We start from the raw sequence: 12,177 nt of genomic DNA on the forward strand, positions 1-12,177 counted from the left end.
TGATCAAGTCCCTTTTCAAAAAGAAATGGGAAAGGACTAGTTTTATGAAAGGATTTAAAAAAAAATCCACTGAAGAGCCAGAGGCTCTTCCTTTCTGAAGTTTACTAGCCAAGTTCCTTAAACTAAACCTTCCTGGGCCCCACTTTCCTCAATCATAAAATGAAGGTTCTGATTCTGAGATATATATATCTATGACCTTTGAGTATTCTTTATACTATTGTTTGTATTCAACAGAGCATCCGTAACCCAGGATTGTTAATGAATTTTTCTTGGGAATATTCTTCCTCTTTCCCCAGTAATTTGTAAGTTGATAGACAGAAGGATTGTTTTTGACTCCCCCTTAATTGTTAGTGTTCTTTTCCTTTCTGAAATTATTTTATCTAGCTTTATCTAAATCTGGAAACAAGTGGTCTAGATGGTAAATGGATTTAGAATTGTTTCCATGACTGGGATCAAAGAGCAGCTATGACTGATTTAATGGCAACTTAGGAAGAGGTCTCTAGTGAAGTGCCTCAAGGCTTTGTGCTGGCTGGGTCCTATGCTATTTAGCATTTTTATCAAAGGTTTAGATAGTCTCCTTATCAAAACTGCAGATGCAGAGTTAGGAGCTATAACTAATATACTGGAAAAGGACAAAAAGAATTTGACTGCCTAAAACTGAGGCCTGAATCTAATAAGATCCATTTAACAGAAAGTTTTGCAACTGGGGTCCAAAAATGGCTTCACAGATACAAGATTAGAAGGAATAATTTATCTAAAAAAAAAATCTAAGTTTTTAGTTCACTATGAGTCAACAGTATGAAACAGCATTTATTAATTACCTACTGCATACCACTTTACAAATATCATCTCATTTGCTCTTAACCACTACCCTGGGTGTAAAGGACTATCATTATCCCCATTTTACTGATGGAAAAACTGAGGCTAAGAGAGAGAAAGTGCCTGGGGTATTATAGCTGGTAACTAACTGAAACTCGGTTTGAACTCAGGTCTTTTGAATTCCAGATATAGCACTGCACCACAGTGGCTCTTCAGCTGTATTAAGCAAAGCTTCCAGGAATAATGAGATGATAGCCTCATTATACTCTTTCTGGTCAGGAATAACATAAAAAAGTTAGATAAAGTCCAAGAGGGTAATGAGAATTGTAAAGGACCTCAAGTCCATGTCATATTTAAAAAATGGGTAAAACATAGGGGGAAGATACAAGGAACTTGGAGAAAAGAAGCATCAGATATTTAAAAGGCATTATTATAGAAGACAATGGGACAGTTAGATGATTCAGTAGATAGAGCATCAGGCTTGGAGCCAGCAAGATCTGAGTTCGAATCTTAACTCAGACACATAGTGGCTCTGCTACCTTAGATGTCACTTAACCCCTATTTGCCTCAGTTCCTCATTGCAAAATGGGGGCATACTGGAAAAGGAAATGGCAAACTACTTCAGTAACTTTGCCAAGAAAACCTCATGTAGAGTCAGACACAACTGAATGACTGGATGAGAAAGCTTTAGATTGACCCCAGAGAACAGGAGCAATGAGTAGAAGTTAAAAAGTGGTAAATTGAGGAAGATTGTTATAAAAACTTGCTAATGAGAGCTGTGGGCTCCCCCTCATTGGAGTTCTTAGAGCAGAGCCTGGATAATACTGAGTTCAATGGGTATTCAATGGGGTTGGGTTACATGCCTTCTAGGGTAACTTTCAGCTTTGAAATTCTGGAATTTTGTGAGTATATACTATGTGTGCATTTATCTCTGCTGCATGTTTTATCCTTTTATGAAAATTTAAACCCTTAAATATGGAAACTATCTGGTGGTTTTTATTTATTTTTTCCGTTTTTGTAGAGAGACAGAAGATAATAGAAGCTAGAGAATCAGTCTGGAGACCCAATTCAAGTCCTGCTTTTTACATATACATTCTCTCTCCTTAGGCCAAATCCCATAGGCATATTGAGTGTTTCTAATTGGATAGTTTGCAGATATCTTAAACTTATCACATGGAAAGTAGATCTCATTATCTTTTGCCCTAAATGTCTTTATTTTGCCCTCAATGTCTTTATTCCCATTAAAGGATCATCCTTCCAATCAGTCATCTAGATTTTATGATAATAATTCCACATTTGACATCAGTTCACAAATCTTGTTTCTTCCTCCACAAAATCTATTTCCTTTTCTTGCACTCATATAGTCACAACCTTAATACAAGCCCTCATTTCACCAGACCTGAACTATTGCAATGCCTCTTAGCCTCAAATTGCTTTTCTCTCTAATTCATTGTCTACAGAACTGTTAAGTTTATTTTTCCTGTTATGTAGTTCAGACTATGCCACTCCTTTTCTCAAAAAAGCTAGAGGAACTCCCTATTGAGTCTTCAGGATCAAATATAAATGCTGGCATTTAAACCCCTTCACAACATGGCTCCAGTCTATCTTTCCAACATTATAGGACATTACCCTTCTTCACACACTTTAGTCATACTTTAATCTTCTCACAGTTCTTCCCACACTCCATCCTGCCTTATGTTTCTTAGAATCTCTAGGCTCCTTCAAGAATCACCTCAAATTCACCTTCTACATATATCCTTGTCACCACTGGGATTTTTGAGGTCCCCAGATAAGTATAAGAATTTGGGGGAAATTGAAAAGCAAAAGAATTTGCATGCTCTTTGTGATGTTAAAAACTTCTCAGGATTTTATTATAGCAAATTCTTACAACTACATAAGTTAAAACTCTTAGAAAAGCAGTAGCCAGTATAGCAGTATAGGCTAGGTGAAGTTTGAGAGTGAGAGAGAGAGAGAGAGAAAGGCTCTGGTCACATGATATGGGGGCCCATGGTGAAGCATCAGGGTCTAGCATGGGAGCACATGGCCTGAGAAGGAAAAAGAGATTCAGATATCCTGCAGGATCAGAAGGCAGAATCAAGAAGAAGAAGAAGATCCCAGAAGGACCAGAACTTTCTGCAAAATACCCTTCCGTGGTAGGTTGAGGAGTGGTGACCCTTGGGGAGTAGTCTTACATCTTGGACCAAGTATCTTCCAATGGTAAGTTATGTACTGGTCCTTTCTGTCCCAAGGTGTTTGACCTCTAAGTGCAACATGTCATTTCTGGTCATGGGAAGGTGAGATGAAAGAGAAATCCCTCCCTCCTTATGTAACCAGGTAGAGAACTGATACAAATTTTGCATTAAACAATGAAACAATAGGAGTCAATTTACATCTCAAAAGCAAAGACCCTCCACCCATTTAACAGCCTTTAAGATTATAGAATTACATTCAGAATTCTCTCTATCATCCTGATCTGTGATTTCTAGTGCCTCAGCCCACTCCCCTGTCTCTTTTTTGTCTCTATTTCTCTCTCTCTACATATATATATATATATATATATATATAACATGATATATGTATATTTATATATATATATATATATACCCACATAAGCACATACATATCCACATTTATATTTTAATGTGTATCAGTATTTATGCATTACATAGATATATATATATTACTCTATATGGATATATACATATATATTTTCAATAGAATCAAAACCCCTTGAGATAAGGACTTACACTTTTGTCTTTGTGTCTTTGTGTCACCTCTACTAGTGGAATGCCTTAGTAGGCCCTTAATAGATACCAACAGATGGGTTGATGTTGACTATATGATCTTAGGTAAGTTACTTAGCATTTCACTATCATGGCAACTCTTCTCTATGTTTTGGTCCAGGTAGGAATCAGAATTAGAAGAGGATACTTCCTTTCTGAGAATTGTCTATACAAACAAAATATAAATTTAACCCCTTTTCCCCCAAAAGACCCCCAAACCCCAGGGCCTATCTTGGTTCCTTTTTGCAGAGTGAGCACTTAGTAAATACTTAACAAATTGAACTGACTGTCTGTGACAATTTGCTGCAGGCTGGGCCATATATGCTCTATGCATCTCTGTTGAGTGCCAACTAGTTCCCTAGGAATTGAAACTGACCCTGTAGCATCTTCCATGCTAAAGGAACTAATAAGCAGAATGAAAGCAGTATTTATTACATGCCTACTAAGTCACACTCTGTACAAAGTGCTGGGGATACAAAGACCTAAGTGGAACAGTTCCGATTAAGATGCACTTTGATTTCTGGAGAGCAATTTAGAATTACACCCAAAGGTCAATAAAAATGTGCATACCCTTTGATCCAACAATACCACTACTGGGTCTATACCCTGAAGAGATGATGAAAAAGGGTAGAAACATCACTTGTACAAAAATATTCATAGCAGCCCTGTTTGTGGTGGCAACTAATTGGAGATCGAGTGACTGTCCATCACTTGGGGGATGGCTGAACAAATTGTGGTATGTATATGTTATGGAAAACTATTGTCCTATTAGAAACCAGGAGGGATGAAATTTCAGAGAAGCCTGGAAAGACTTGCAAGAACTGATACTGAGTGAGATGAGCAGAATCAGAAGAACACTACAATATACTCTAACAGCAACATGGGGGTGGTGATCAATCTTAATGGACTTGCTTATTCCATCAGTGCAATAATCAGGGACAATTTTAGGGTATCTGTGATGGAGAATACCATCTGTATCCAGAGAAAGAACTGTGGAGTTCAAAAAAGAGCAAAGACTATTACCTTCAATTTTTTTAAAACTTGTCTTATGTACTATATAATTTTGCTATCTCTAATATTTTTTCCTCAAGGATATGACTTTTCTCTCAATCCATTCAATTTTGATCATATATAGCATGGAAACTATGTAAAGACTATCAGATTGTCTTTTGTGGGGAGGAGGGAGGAAGGAAGGGAGAATGGGGGAAAAATTGTAAAATTCAAACCTTAAAAAAAAGTAAGGCAGAAACTATTTTATTTAATTGAAAATTGAGGTATAAGGTACATAATTGAAAAACAAATAAAATATTTATTAAAAAAGATGCATTTGGAGATGGAAAGAGGAGAAAGGAAGGGAAAGAGATCATGCACATAAATACAAGGTGAATCTCTTGGGTGGAAGGAACTAACAGCAGAAAGGTGGGGTGGGATGGGGTGGTAAGGGTTCTTGTTGCTCAAGAAAACTTTTGAAAGAAACAAAGGAATCCTAAGTTGTGGAGCTGAGCTACTTGTCTCACCTTGGGCTACTGGGCTCCCAGAGAAAAGAAGTACCTCCTCCCATTTCCCAGGTAATTCCTTGAAGGACCTATGAACAACCTTGCCTGGCAGCAACACCCATAATTCCTGGGCACATTTTATCCTCAAGTGTGTCTCTGATGCAGCTAAACTTGACAGGACCTCCAGATTAGCTTTAAAAAGTCATCTGCAGAAGTCAGGGTTGGGGGCAGGGGATGGGGAGAGAGAGGAAAAGGATTGACTCTTAGTGAGTTGGATGTAATGGTCTCCTTCCAACTCTTGAGATTGTATGACTGTTTGGATAGAGACAGGAAGAGGAAGGAAAGGAACACTATACAGGGACATGAAGTGAGGGGGCAGCAGGTGAGGTAGAGCTGAACCTCACCTCTGATAGCAGAGTTGAAGACAGACACTTGGCACAATCAGAGCTGAGGTTTAGCTCTGTCTCATTTGCTGCCCCCTCATCCCATGTCCCTGTAGATTACTCTGGGGGTCTGCAATCCTTCCTGGTCTGTCTTAACCTGTTGCAAATGTTCCTCCCATTTAATTAACATCTTCTAAGACTTGCCATGAAGCTTGTATTGGGAAGACCAGATACTTAAAATAATTCAGTAACATCTTATGGATCAAGGTTTCCTAGCAATGACTTGGCAAGAAATAGAGGGTTTGAGCTGCCCAAATGAAAGACTTGTTTTGTTTCACTTACACAATTGTTGGACACATGGTGCATTTTTCTTGAGTCTTATCATTCCCTCCTCACATCAAGCTTGTAAGCCCATTCTCCCAACACTCCTAAACTATCCCCACCCAAAGTTAGGCAATGGAACAGAATGCTTGGGAAAGAAGAGTAAGCTCTTGCTCACCAGACCACATATCCCCTCCTGAAGAAACTTTTAATTTGGAGGCAATATTGATGGACTGTAGTCACTGAGGGAGACCATGGAGTGCAAGGAGTTTATAGTCTTTAATCTGGGAGTATAAGGTATATAATTAACTATTAAACAAGGTAGACCATGATAAAAACAAAGACAAGATCTAGACAAAATGTTTCATAAAAATTTGAGGAGGCAGAGATCACTTCCACCCAATTGGAGGAAGTGGGTCAAGGGAAGGCTTCATGGAAGATGCTGAACATATCCTTGAAGGACGAGATGGAATCCAACAGGTTTGCCATTATTCACAGGAGTAATGAGATACATCTTCTTTGTGGGTTCAGATGTTAGCTCTGCCTCTTATTTCTTTGTACAACCTTGGGCAGCTCTTTCCTCTTCTAATCTCAGTTTTCTTTTTTGTAAAACAAGGCTTGACCAGATAATCCCCAAGTTTCTTTTTATTTCTAAAATCTTAAGAACTTTCTGGATCTTGAAATATCTTATTCAAATTCAAATGAGGTTATAATCTCTCCAGGACTATGATGACATTATCTATCATTCATTAAACCATTCTTTTTAATGGACAGGGAAAGGAAGGTAAAGAGAATGAAATCAGATAGGGTGTTGGTAGGAATCAAGGAATGAGTACCAAAGTTCCCTATTTCCTGGACTGACCCATGGCTACTTGGAAAGCAATTATAACCTCCACCATTTCAAGACTTAATGTCACCAAATAACAAAGTCACCATGTCAAGTGTGACAACATCAGAAGTAAATAGTGCTATTGTAAGCACCCACCCTAACAGGCTAATATTATGTTACTTGTCTATTCATGAAGCTATTTTTCTTTCTTTTTTCCTGTCCTTCACTCAAAAATCTATTTCTCCCTATAAGTCCTTTAAAAATTTGGAAGAGAAGACAACTAGGTCTTTGGGTCTAATCATCCAAAGGTAAGAGTAGCTTAGTAAGTAGTAAATATGAGTTGACCTTGGAGTCAGACCTGGTTCAAATTCTGCTTCTGGTATTTTATTGGCTATATGTCTATTATTATAAGTGAAATTTAACAAAAAAATATAAACTAAGTTATATTTCTCTAAGCAAGATGACATTTTATCAAAAGGAACATGCTTCCTGCCAAAAAAAGGGGGGGGGGGATGAATCTGTCTCTGGCTAAAGATTATGACCAAAAAGATAGCTTCTTTTTTGTATAGATTTTATGGAGAACAAAGCAAAGAACAGAATAGGAACTGAAGACAACATGATTGTTTACATAACCCAGGTATAGGAAACAATCTAATTTGTTGGAAGTTTGGTAACTGGGACCAGCAACAACTTTCTCCCTGTGACTAATTGCAAGATAGTGGCCCAGACTTTTTGGATAGAAGGGAGTTTGGTTGTACAAAAGATATTAAGTCTGACTGCCTTATTCCCCAAAGTTAACTGAATTTCTTGAGCCAAGAATAGAAGGGTAATTAGCAGGAGAGATGCATTTTTCTTTTTGTTTTTTTTTAGATTGATTTTTGCAAGAATGGGGTTAAGTGACTTGTCCAAGGTCACACAGGTAATTAATTATTAAGTGTCTGAGGTCAAATTTGAACTCAGGTCCTCCTGATTCCAGGGCTAGTGCTCAACCTACTTAACTGTCCTGAGAGATAATTTTTTAAATTTAATGCATTACAGGTCAGCTGAGTTCTAAACTAAGTTGGAAGACAGAGAACATAACTTAAGCAGTTACAGGAAAAATGAAATTAACTGCAAATAGGATCAACAGATAAATGATATAGAGCCAATCTTAATCATTTTTCTATGAACAAGTAATTTGATCTGTTTCCTCATTTGTATAATTAGGTTAATGATACCATATGAAACTGAAATGAAATAATATATGTAAATTAATGTTATTATTAAATCAAGTCTATCAACTTCCTTGTTATCCTGAGCAAGTCACATTGTTTCTATGCATTTCAGTTTCCTTAAAATAAGGAACTAGAAGACCTCTAAGGTGTCTTCCTGCTTTAAATCCTATGAACTTTATTTTTATTCCTCTTTTGTTTGGAAGTGAGTAAGGAGAACTTTTAGCCACTAAAGCAAGGTTGTCTAGAGGGACAGGGGAAAAAATACTGCATATAGAGCCCCAGGTACTGTGACTAAAATTCAACTTTACTATTTACTATCTGTGTGACCTTAGACAAATCTATTAGCTTCTGTGTACCTCAGTTTCCTCATTTATAAAATAAGAGGGGTGGACTAGATGATCGGTAAGGTCTGTTCCAACTCTAGATCTATGATCCTTCTAAGGTAGTCTGTGGTTTACTACTTTCTTTCGTAATTATTCCTTTTATCATTTCTTATTAAAGGATTTTCCCCTCCCTCTTTCAGACTGAAAAATGCAGTCATTTATGTGAAAAATTGGAGCTTTATTTTTGTAGGGAGAAGTGAAAGTGCTCTTTCCTCAAATTTCCTAGAGTAATTTGTATCTCGCTTGTGCCATCATTCTAATCTATCTTGGGTCATACTTGTATGCACATAACATCTAGTTACACACTTGTGTCACATCCTTGGACTGTAAGTTCCCTGATGGCAGGAAATGGACCATTTTTCATCTTCATATCCCCACTGGATGGCCCACTGCTTCACACACAGCAAGTGTTTAACGAATGTTTATTGAAATGGATTGGATCTAATTGAATAAGTTTGAAGCTCTGTATCGATTAGGTGGGCAATTTCTCATTTCTAGTGCTGTCTGGTTCTGTGAGCAGACTGCAACATATTACCAACAAGAAATTAGGAAGAAGAAGAGTAAAAGATGTCATCAAAGAAACAGATGTGCTAAAAAGAAGATGATCTGGGCATGGTACTGATGGCAAAGGATAATTGATGAACAGACAATTGGTTGCACTGACATCCCCATGATGTCAAGAAAAAAATGAGGAAGGCCTCCAACTTGTCAGGTGGGCCCTTGCATTGAACTAATGGGAGGACATGGGGCAGGAACAGATGTATTAAGGTCTCTATCATTGGGAGGAACATCTACACAGATGACATATATCATTTGAGTATTTTATTTGAGTATGACTGTACTACTGGTAGCCAGGGGAGAGTCACCATTTGACTGGGAGCTAATTTCCTTTTAGAGGTACACAATGTGAGTACTTTCCTACAAGTCAGTCAGTAATGAGAGCTGCCTCCCTTGCTATACACTAGGTAAACTGAACCTTGGCTACTAACACATTATGACAAATAGGTGCAAAAAGGTAATGAATGGTTTGAAGGGAATTCACTTGCTCAAAGCCAGTACATAGTGAATAGTATAGATAGGAATTTAAAACCAGATCCCCAGACTCCCAATAATACTTATAAAGTGTTATATAACAGATCCTCTTCCCCTCTTTCTTCAACTTTGACAGATGCTAATTAGGTATGCTGCTGAAATATGCCCATGACCTTGTCATGTCATGTCAAAGTCAGGAGGGGGAAGATAAAGAGATGGATGCACCTCAGATTTTGATTAGCTCTTTCCTTGATCAGTTTACATGTATGGTACATCATAAGAGGCAAGGCAAAGCAAGAAGTATTTATTAAGGATTGAGTATTACATGCATTCTACAGGTTCAAAGGTCACATCCCATACTATCTCCATCACTTTCTCACATTATCTTGGTCTCAAAAACAGATCACATGGTGTTTGTAAATCTAGGGTTGAGGATAGGAAGGGAGGATTAAGACCTGGCTTTGGGTAGCTTTATCCTATCTTTCTGAATTATGAGATTGGCTTCCTATTTCCACTATAAGTTCTGTGATCACAGATTTGGTCTTATTCTTTTATGTGATCTCAAAGCATATAGTAGGTATTTATTCATGTTTTTGAAATTAAATTAAATCCCTATTTTTGAAGCTAAGTGTTCAGGAAAAGAAACAGAGACTGGGATGCTGGATCCAATGAAATCTTACCAGATAAAGCAATTGTAAAGTTTTCATTGTGAGCAATTTTCATCACAGAATTTGCTACAAATCAGGGATTGATTTATTGTTTTGACTATCTAGACTTAAGAAAATGATGGATGAAATATTAATAAAACATATTAAACTTAGAAGTGTTTATATATTCAATTTTTCAAGAGTCAATTAGCAAACATTTACAGCACACTCCTAATAAGAGGTCCTTTTAAGTTTCCTACTCTCTGAACTGTAACAGTTGACTACCAGGGCTTCGTTCCAAAACAGAGGACAATGACAGAATCTATACTTTCACGGCAGCAAGAAATCACCTGGCTACCAAGAATAATTAGTTAAAATAGTAAACTAGTAGATGTCTTCCTACCCTCACCCCCTAGCCATGCCTCAATCCTTTCTTTTCTATGTGACCACCTCCATTCTTCCACCTTCTGTCTCTTCCTTGAAACTGAATTTTTATTAAACTTGAAAATGTATTATATGTTGCTTGAACTGGGAAGGTTTTGCAAAGCTTACCCTGGGTACCATCTTGCTAATTACAGCTCTGATTACAATCTACCCTAAGTGTTCTGCATTCATGTCCTAGACAATCTTAATGAGGATTGTTCTTCCCCAGTTATACAGATAGGAAAATAAGAACACACACGCAAATTTTTAACCATAAGATTATGTCTATTTCAATATTCAGATTAAGTTCTTTGGTCTATTGTATATGCTGAAATGATAAGAAAATAAAAAACAAACCAGACCATCCAGGGACTGCTCAATAGACAAGACAGTTGTTTCTAAGATGGTTTGGACTTTTCCAAGCAGGCAACTTTTCCCATTAAAACACATAGCACTTCCTTCTACCTGATCTGTAATAGAATAAAAACTAGACTCCAGTAGATTCTTTCCTTGGAGATCTGTCTTAAAGATTATTTGATTGTAATTTGATGCTTGTTAGTTTTATCATTCCCTGTCTAATGTTGACCAATTGACAGGCAAAAAACAATAAAAAAGCTAGAGAGTAAAGAACGCTCATCTTAGAATTGGAGGCCCTGGATTCAAATGCTGGCCTCTTGGTTTACTACTTCTTGGTGACCTTGGAAAAGCCAATTTATCTCTCTGAAAGTCTCACTTTTCTTATGAATAATATGAGCTTTGGACAGGCATGGAGATTTAGAAATTGAAGGGATCTTAGGCATCCCTTAATCCAAGCCTCTCCTTCTACAGATAAAGAAATTGAATCTCAGATAGATTGAGATTGACCCAGGCAGAATGGGGATTTGAATTCCTGACCTCTTCCTCCAAAGCCCATGTTCTTTCCCTTGTGATGGGTCAATTTCCTTCCTGGCTCAGACTCCTATGGTCCTCAGATAAATACAGTAGACCTCAGTATATCACTACCATCACTAGTACTAGTATCATCACTGTCAACAGTCACTTTCCCAACCATATTACCATCATTTTCACCTTCAGTGATAACAATGTCACTATTACTAACTTTGAATCACCCTTGTGACTAATGTTATCTTCACTAGCAAGGTAACTCTCAACATAATTATACTTGTCAGAACCATCAAATCATAGAATTGAAGAGACCCCAGAGGTCATCCTTTCTTATCCAAATACACTTATGAATTCCCACTTTAGAATGTGAAACATCTGAATTTAAATCCTACCACAGACACTTAATAGATGGTGACATTTGGAAAGCCACTTCACCTCTGTGAACCTCAGTTTCCATATCTATAAAATATGGAAAATATAAAATATGTAAAATATATATAATGGTAGCACCTACCTTATAGGGTTGATGTGAGGATCAAATGAGATAACATATATAAAATGATTTGGAAAACTTATGGACTATTAAAATGTCAATTAATTAGCTATTCAATTTTATAGTATGGCATTTGCTCCTAAGGACAACCTGGTGAGGCAGGTGCTATTGTCATATAGGTGATCTAAACAGTTTCTGCTCAAAGGCCTCCAAGGCAGGGAAACTCTCATTATTAGAAAGTGTTTCCTGAATCTAAATTGGCCTCTCTGTAACTTCCACCCATCCCTCTAGGTTCTACTTTCTGGGTTTAGTTTCTATAAGCAGCCCCTCCCTGTTTTTCCAGTTTTTCATGCACCATTGCTGGTATTATGAGTTGGAATTTAATTGGTGGGATCTTTGATTCAAAAACAACTTTTAAAAAAATTACAAAGTCACTTTTCCACAATAGAACAGGATCAGGAGATGGTCA

The 12,177-nt window shown here is 37.3% G+C and overlaps 1 protein-coding gene across 2 annotated transcripts in view; it reads right to left on the reverse strand.

Annotated features, from left to right (window-relative positions):
- Positions 1 to 12,177, reverse strand: part of LRFN2 (leucine rich repeat and fibronectin type III domain containing 2) — a 148,034-nt gene that overhangs the window by 94,149 nt on the left and 41,708 nt on the right. The gene's annotated exons all lie outside the window — the stretch shown is intronic.

This window comes from Macrotis lagotis, chromosome 5, assembly GCF_037893015.1.
Source record: "Macrotis lagotis isolate mMagLag1 chromosome 5, bilby.v1.9.chrom.fasta, whole genome shotgun sequence".
NCBI classification, from domain to species: domain Eukaryota; kingdom Metazoa; phylum Chordata; class Mammalia; order Peramelemorphia; family Peramelidae; genus Macrotis; species Macrotis lagotis.